General features: G+C 36.7%; 1 non-coding gene across 1 annotated transcript; it reads left to right on the forward strand.

Moving 5' to 3' along the window:
• The first annotated feature begins 5,267 nt into the window (after positions 1-5,267).
• Positions 5,268-5,374, forward strand: LOC136221320 (small nucleolar RNA R71). Its single transcript, XR_010685093.1, has one exon. It is a non-coding gene; the product is annotated as a small nucleolar RNA R71 (small nucleolar RNA).
• The last annotated feature ends 2,645 nt before the right edge of the window (positions 5,375-8,019 follow it).

The raw sequence follows: 8,019 nt of genomic DNA on the forward strand, positions 1-8,019 counted from the left end.
CACATTCTAGGGTTACCTGGCCTTTGGTTTGAATGGTATGACCCGTCACTCCTGGGATGTCGACAATAGTTGTTTCTACCTGGATTAGATCAACTTTAAGCTTGGTGAAGGCTTCTCTGGTAATTACATTACATGAACTCTTTTCATCTCCCAGGCTTCTAATACTATGGTGATGACTAGGGTGTCTGCATGCGAGGGAATTACAGGACCGATTTCTGTAAAAGGACGATTAAGGGCTGACCTATCAAAGGCGGATGTCTTCGCTTTCTTTGCTGGAGGCTGGTAGCCAGGTCCGCTGACGATGACATTAATGACACCCTTCGCCTTTTTCTTTGGATCAGTTTTCTGTTTGTCCTCATCCTGTATTTTTTATCATCTTGGATAAACCTATCCAACTTGCCCTTTTCAATTAATCTTTTGATTTCTTTTGCCAATTCCCAGCATGCATCAATGTCATGGCGGTTTCTCCTGTGGTATCTGCAATAATTTTTGGGATTCTTTCCCACATTGGTATACTCCCCCCTTTTGGTTCGGGATATGTAATGTGCCGCCTGTGTTGGCTGTTTTCAAGCCACATCAATACCTCGCTTTTAGGGGCATTCAATGGAGTTTACGGTGGCCTATTTCTTAAATTCCTCCTTCTGTTTCTAGAGGGTGAATCAGCAACTTTTTCCTGCTCCTTTTCTTTATCTTTTCTTTTTGATTCACCTTTTCCATGCTTTGGAGGAGATTTAGATTCCCTTCGGATGTCATCAATCTCCATAAACCCTTTCCATCGTTCCATGAGATCCATGATACTTCGAGGTTTGTGCCTCACTAACTTTTTTCCAAGCTTTTACATTTTGTGTTTTTTATCACCGCTTCAACGGCCGTGGGGACGTCTACATTGATGACCTGGATGCACAATTTATTGAACTTATTGATGTAATCTCGGAGGGGTTCGCCCTCTTTCTATTTAAGCTCAAAAAGGTTGCGGGATGATATGGCCGGAGGAATGCTCCCCGCGAACTTATTGTTCCCAACTATCTATAGAACCTGCTGAAAGTGACTGAAACCAATCATACGCCGGTCCCTTCAATGTGGTTAAGAACATCCGGCAAAGAATACCCTCGCTAGCACCATAAATTTCCATGAGCTCTATGTATTGTCTAGCATGGGCCTCTAGATTATCATCTCCTTTGTAAGATTTGGAACTTTGAAGTGTTTGTCTGGCGCGAATCCCTATTTGCATGAGGGTTGTGCCTCTCGTTCTCCTGATTTTGTCTCAACAGGGCCTCTTGCAAACGTCTACCAATTTCAGCATTAATAAAGTCATGATCGGCCACTAGTCTGTCTCTACTTCTTGATCTGCTACGCCTGGATCTAGATGAACTAGACGATGGATCGGAAGGATATCGTCCGCCAGCCCTTCTATGCCTTCGAGGATGAGGGGCCGTACGCATGCCTTGGGAATGTGAGTGTCTATGCCTGGAATGAGAACACCTTCTACGCCTGGGATTTGCACCCCCTCACTTTGGCGTTCCGGTATGACTACAACACCATGTGGTGGTACCTGTCGAGCAGCTCAAGTGTGAGTTTGTCCTAGTCCCCCCTACTCCTACTGTGACTCTTGGAACTTGTTGTGCATTTGTGGGAGGCACTTGTTGATTTCTTCTGCTCCCTTCCGGCGTATCATCAAACAATCTCTTATTCAACGGCTGGCTGTGCCTTAGCGCGGTATGACTGATCATTGCATCAATTGTGTTTCCTGGTTGTGCTAGGAACGACGATTGGAGCCTAAAAGGCGGTCTGGTGATGGTGTTTTCCCAATTGGTTTGATTGGCTGCTTGGGCCCTCGGTGGGGGTCATTGAAGAGGTGGTATAACCCTGGTCGTCTGTCCACCAACAGGCGGGTTTGGCAATAATGGCCTCAAATGATTCGCATCCTCCATGCCATAATTGTTTGCCACAAGATCCAGAATTTGATCAGCATAGGTCTTCGTGACATTTCTCGAGCATCTTGAACGAGAGGAGGAGAATTGTATCTTTGATTGACTAGGATGGTAGGACCGTTGCTTATCGAAGCCAAAATGGTGAGTTGGGGAGTGGTTACCCTAGAAGAAGGATTTTGTCCTTCCGTTGTCATTTGTGTTCATGGTGTAAACTCTTTTGTAATTAGAGCTCCACGATCACTGCACCAGTTGATAACTCATGATTTTTTTGTCGGAGCTCCACCTGTGGGGGAGCCATTTTGTTCGGCCAGGGGCACTCTTATGTTTAAGTCAGTGAAGTATAGAATAATGATAAACTATAAACAAAAGTGTAGTGTAGAATGTGCACCCCAATGCCTTAGGATGTGAGGCTATTTATACTAAGATAGTTGTAACCATCGATTTAGTAACTATAAAGCCTCTCATTAATGCCACTTTAATGGTAGTTACTATGCTCATTCAAGTGTGACTGTTAGCTCATTTATGGAGCTAATACTTGCCATCAATGGTTTCGGTTTCCATATAAGAAGACGACGCTGACATCCTTTGGGCAGATCGATGCTGGATGGCGGGTCTCCCAAGATATGGCGGTTGTGGACCTCTTTTAGACGTTTGGCCTTTACGAGGCGTATCGTTAGATCGAGGATCCTCGGTGGCATGTGACTTGCTTCATACGCCATCTAGTTGACGAATCTTTTGATCCTTGCCGATGTCTAAATGTCCGTTTGGTGCTTTGATTACATGTATTTTTATGGATTTGCGTTTGGATAATATCTGGATGTTATAAAAAAAAGAATCTCCATATACAGAGAAATCGTCCATGAATACTTCCTTGATATCTTCAATGAAATCACTAAAAAATGGAAGTCATGCATCTCTGAAATGTAGCCGGTCCATTACATAAACCAAAAGGCATTCTCCTATAGGCAAATGGACCATAGGGACATGTAAATGTAGTTTTATCATGATCATCCGGATAAATAAATATTTGGAAAAATCCAGAATATCCATCAAAGAAACAATAGAAAGCATGTTCTGCAATCCTTTTAATCATTTGATCTATAAAAGGTAAGGGAACATGATCCTTCCTAGTAGCTGAATTAAGTTTCCTGTAATCTATACAAACCCTCCAACAGGTGGTGGTTCATGTTAGTATAAGTTCTCCTTGTTCGTTTCTCACTACAGTCATACCTCCCTTCTTAGGAACACGGTGAATAGGACTAACCCATTCACTATCTGATATAGGGTATATAATTCATGCATCTAATAATTTTGTGATCTCTGCTCTTACTACTTCTTTCATATTCGGGGGTGTTTAATCTTCTCTGTCTATCTGCCTTAGGTAAATGTCCTTACTTTAAATGTATTCTATGCATTACTATATTTGGACTAATTCCTTTAAGATCAGAAATTTGCCAACCTATACTTTTGATTCTTCTTTTTACTACCTCTGGTAAACGAATCTACTGGTTTGCACTCAATTTGTTAGAGATTATTATTGGCAAAGTATATCCTTCTCCTAAATATGCATACCTTAAATGTTTTGGTAATTCTTTTAACTCTAAAGTGGGTGGTTTTTCTATTGAAGGAGGAATAGGTCCTTCATTTCTCAAAAGTGGTTATGGAATCCTATCTTCTGGTTCTGATTCTATCTCTAGGTTGATTTCATCACTTTCTTCACTTGTTAAATCATCGATGCATTCATCAATTAAATCAATTTTCATGCACACACTATCCTCCATAGGATATCTCATCGCTTTATTCATATCAAACTCAAACTTGTCTTCTCCTATCCTTAGCACTATTTCCCCTTCTGATACATCAACTAGTGCCCTTCGTGTATTCATGAAAGGTCTTCCTAAGATCAAAAGACAGTTTACGTCATATGCAAAATCTAATATGACAAAATCAGTAGGAAAAATGAATTTATCCACTTTCACTAATACATCCTCTATGATGTCATATGGTTTTTTACTGGTTTGGTCTGCTAGTTGTAAAACCATAGATGTTCGTTTTATATCTTCCTCTAGTCCTAACTTCTTAAAAATAGATAAAGACAACAAATTTATACTGGCACCTAGATCACATAAGCAACTTGGAAATTCTACATCTCCTAGTTTACAAGGGATAGTAAAACATCTTGGATCTTTTAATTTTGTTGGTACCTGACTCGAAATTATGGAACTACAATCTTCCATAAGGGCAATTGTAGACGCTCCTTCCCAACTAATTTTCTTAGCAATTAAATCTTTGAGAAATTTGCTATAATTAGGAATTTGTGTTATAACATCCATAAATGATAGATTAATATGAATATTTTTCAATTTGTCTAGAAAATTAATGAGTTGTTTGTCGTAATCTTTATTTCATGTACGTTGAGGGTAAGGTGGTTTAGGTTTATAAGTATTAGCATTGGCTTCTTTAGCAGCCTTGACAAAATTATCACTATAAGAATTAAGTATAGCTGATGCTTGCAGGATATGTGTTTCTTTTTCCTGCAAAACTCCAGTCTCAATACTGGTAGCATCAGGATGAATATAATTTTTTCCTGGTCTGAGAGAGATAGCTTTCATTTGCTCTTTAGGGTTACTTTCTATATTACTAGGAAGTCCACCATAACCTCTAGATGGGATAACATTTGCTAATTGCCCAATCTGTACTTCTATATTATGGATGGAAGATGAATGGTTTTTGAAAAGTTGATTGAATTTATTTTCGATTCTTTTAAATTACCGTCCCGTGATCAATTTTACCACATATTCCATCAATAAATTTATCAATTTTAGAAGAGAGATTTCCTAATGGGTCACTGGTATGGTTAGTGTTTGTCTTATCTTGGTTGGAATTATTTCCTTCTTTCCAGCCAAAATTTGATGACTTCTCCATCCTTGGTTGTAGGTATTCGAATATGGATTATTTCGATTTTGAACATAATTAACTTGTTCTTCCGTATCCGAATTACTACAATCATTATTGGATTGGTTCTATACTTCAGTATATAATTTGTCTATTTTATGAGACAAAATAGAAAATTGTGCTTGCAATAGTGTAACAGGGTCTAAATCATGTATACCTTTCACCGTCGAAGATGAAGAAGAGGCAGAAGCATTATTAGCACTAGTAACTTGCGATCTTTCTATTGACCACATGCTGCTGTTTGTTGCCATTTCTTCCAACAGATCGAATGCTTCAGCAAAAGTCTTTTTCATAAATGATCCTCCACCCATCACATTAATTGTTCCTCAAGTGGTTGGGTTAATACCATTATAGAAGGTTTGTATGAGTAATCCTTGGGGTAGGTTATGGTGTGGGCAGAACCTTTGAAGTTCTTTAAAGCATTCCCACGCCTCATAGATGGTTTTAGTTTCGTGTTCGGTGAATGATGTAATCTCTTTGATAATTCTTGCTATTTTTGTTGGGGAAAGAATTTGGATAGAACACTCTTGGCTAGTTGGTCCCAAGTGGTGATTGTTTCTGGTGGAAGTGAGTTCAACCAGGCTTTTTCCTTGTCTTTCAATGTAATGGGAAAAGATGAAGCTTAATATCATATGTTGTCACCCTATTGATTTTAAAAGTGTCACAGATCTCTAAAAAACTTGCCAGATGAGTGTTCGGATTCTCCTTTGGTAGTCCATAGTATTGGACACTGTTTTGTAACATTTGTAATAAAGATGGGTTGATCTCAAACTGTTTTGCAACAATTGGTAGATGCACTACCCCATCGGGGTACTCCATTGAGTCCTGGTGCATCGTAGTCCATTAATCTCTACAGTACTGCCATCTTTTCTTTGTTTTTGTTCTTATTTTTCCTTGCTCTTTTCTTTTTCTTTAAATTCTTTTCAATCTTGGGTTGATAAGGCTCTAGTGTCTGCTTAGCACTTCGTGTCTAACGCATAAACTCTTAATCTTAGTACCTGCTACTGTAAAACCTCTATATAGGAATACACTTGGGACTGAGCTATTTGTATAACAATTAAGAGGTTATTACTAAATAGAGTTTGGCATAATAAAATTTCTCAACACATAAAATTTTAAATTGGAGGCATGATTAAGAAATATTAAATAATACCACTTGAAATTGGTTAAGATTATCATATGCATGCATGGTTTATATATAATGTATAACAATAGACATTAATGGAACAAAGTATTTAGAATTTCAATTTAGAGTTTAGGTTTTCAATATATAGATAATTGGAAGAGTTTTATTGGAAAAATATAAATATCAATGAGAATACTAAATATTTATAATTTCAAGTTGTAGTTTGTGTTTCCAACTCATACATAATATTTCAATGGTTTTTTTTAATATTTTATAATTTAGTTTGAATTCTTAATATATATATATATATATACATATACATATATAAATATATAATTATTACTATATAGATGCATAGTTTCTAAAGGTGGAACTTGAAAAGTGTATAACAAATAACGTTTGGGAGGTTATTCCTATTTATAACTGGCCCAAGTTGGGACCGAGTTTTTTTTATAACAAAATAGAGGTTATTCCTATATAGAGTATTCCTATATAGAAGTTTTACTGTAATTAGAAAGAATATCATATAAGTCTATAAACCAAAATTTGGAATAAATAAAATAACGATTAATATAAGTCAATTTCTTTGGTGTTCCCCAACAACGGCGCCAAAAACTTGTTAGGCGAATTCCACAAGTGGACGGTTCCGCTTGTAGTAATAATACGATATCGTTCCCACAGAGAATGCTGATTGACTACTGTAACAGATTAATTTATTAATTCGTTTTCTTTTGGTTATAGAAAATAAATAAATAAGTTTGTGAAATAGTTTGGTTAAAAATAATAAAACTTAAGTTAGATTTCTTTGGTTTTGATTTTGTGCATAGCTCGGGATACAAATAAGGTTTTTGGTAAATATAAACATGTAAATACTTTTCAATCTTACTGCAGTTGTATCAGATAAGAATATTTAATCCAATCTCTCGATCCAAGATTAAATAACTTAGATGTTGTTAGATAAATAATCCCAATTCCTCAACCTATCATAGTGAATTGGAATTAAGAATTAAAAATGAAACAAGTATATGATGTGATACAATTATCCTTTTATGAACTGAATCTCTTCTAACTTCACAAAATGATAACTATTCCTATGTCCTGCTTATATGGATTTCCCTCGAATATTCATAAAAGCAGTAATGGAATGAAATGATGAACATGGAATAATTTGCATTGGATTGAATTGTGTTCTTGATAAACAAGTATTTGACAGTGTTGACCATATGTCAAAAGTAAAGAATACAGAGAATAAAGACTGTAACAGATGAGAGCATAGGGGTTGTGAATACTTTTACTATCTCTGTAAGGATGTCAAGCCTCTGGTTCGTCTTCTTCAATTATATCTTGTACCTCAAGGAAGTGTATCTCGATCTTGCTTCCTTCAATGCTGGAATTAAAGCCTTGGAAATTATTGTATCTTGATAACTTCAGTATATCTCTGAATGTCTCTTAAGAATTTATGTAGATTATCGATCTGTATTGTTTTTTCTTCTGTATATGTTAATGGAGAGAGGAGCATCCTTCTTATAGTGGATGAAGGATTATGTCCTTTTAAGGTGATAACTCTTCAAGTAGTATTATGGAAAGTCACAACCAGTGGTGAAGAAGAATGATGATTCAAATGGAAGGAGATGCCTTTGTGGTGAAGAATCATGTCCTTTTGCAGTAAAAATGTCGGTCATGAATGAGACAGGGGTGTCACATTCGTGACTGTGCTTGCCATGAAAAGTTGGTGAGTTTGGTCTGTCACGATCGCGATAGATGATTCTTGCTAACTGGTGAGTTTTTCGAGCATGTCACGTTCGTGACAGTTGATTTTGCCCTAATTCTGGCTTCTTTCTTCTGTCTTTTACTCGTTTCTTGCTGATATTTATTCATATTAAGTTTTTATCTGTTTCAAACCTATCTCTGTACAAATCATGAACAAACAAGTGAAATCTTTCCAAAACCTATACTAAACTAAGCTAAATGCATAAATATAGATGTGAATATGTATGTAAAAACACG

The sequence above is a fragment of the Euphorbia lathyris genome, chromosome 2 (genome assembly GCF_963576675.1).
Source record: "Euphorbia lathyris chromosome 2, ddEupLath1.1, whole genome shotgun sequence".
Classification (NCBI taxonomy): domain Eukaryota; kingdom Viridiplantae; phylum Streptophyta; class Magnoliopsida; order Malpighiales; family Euphorbiaceae; genus Euphorbia; species Euphorbia lathyris.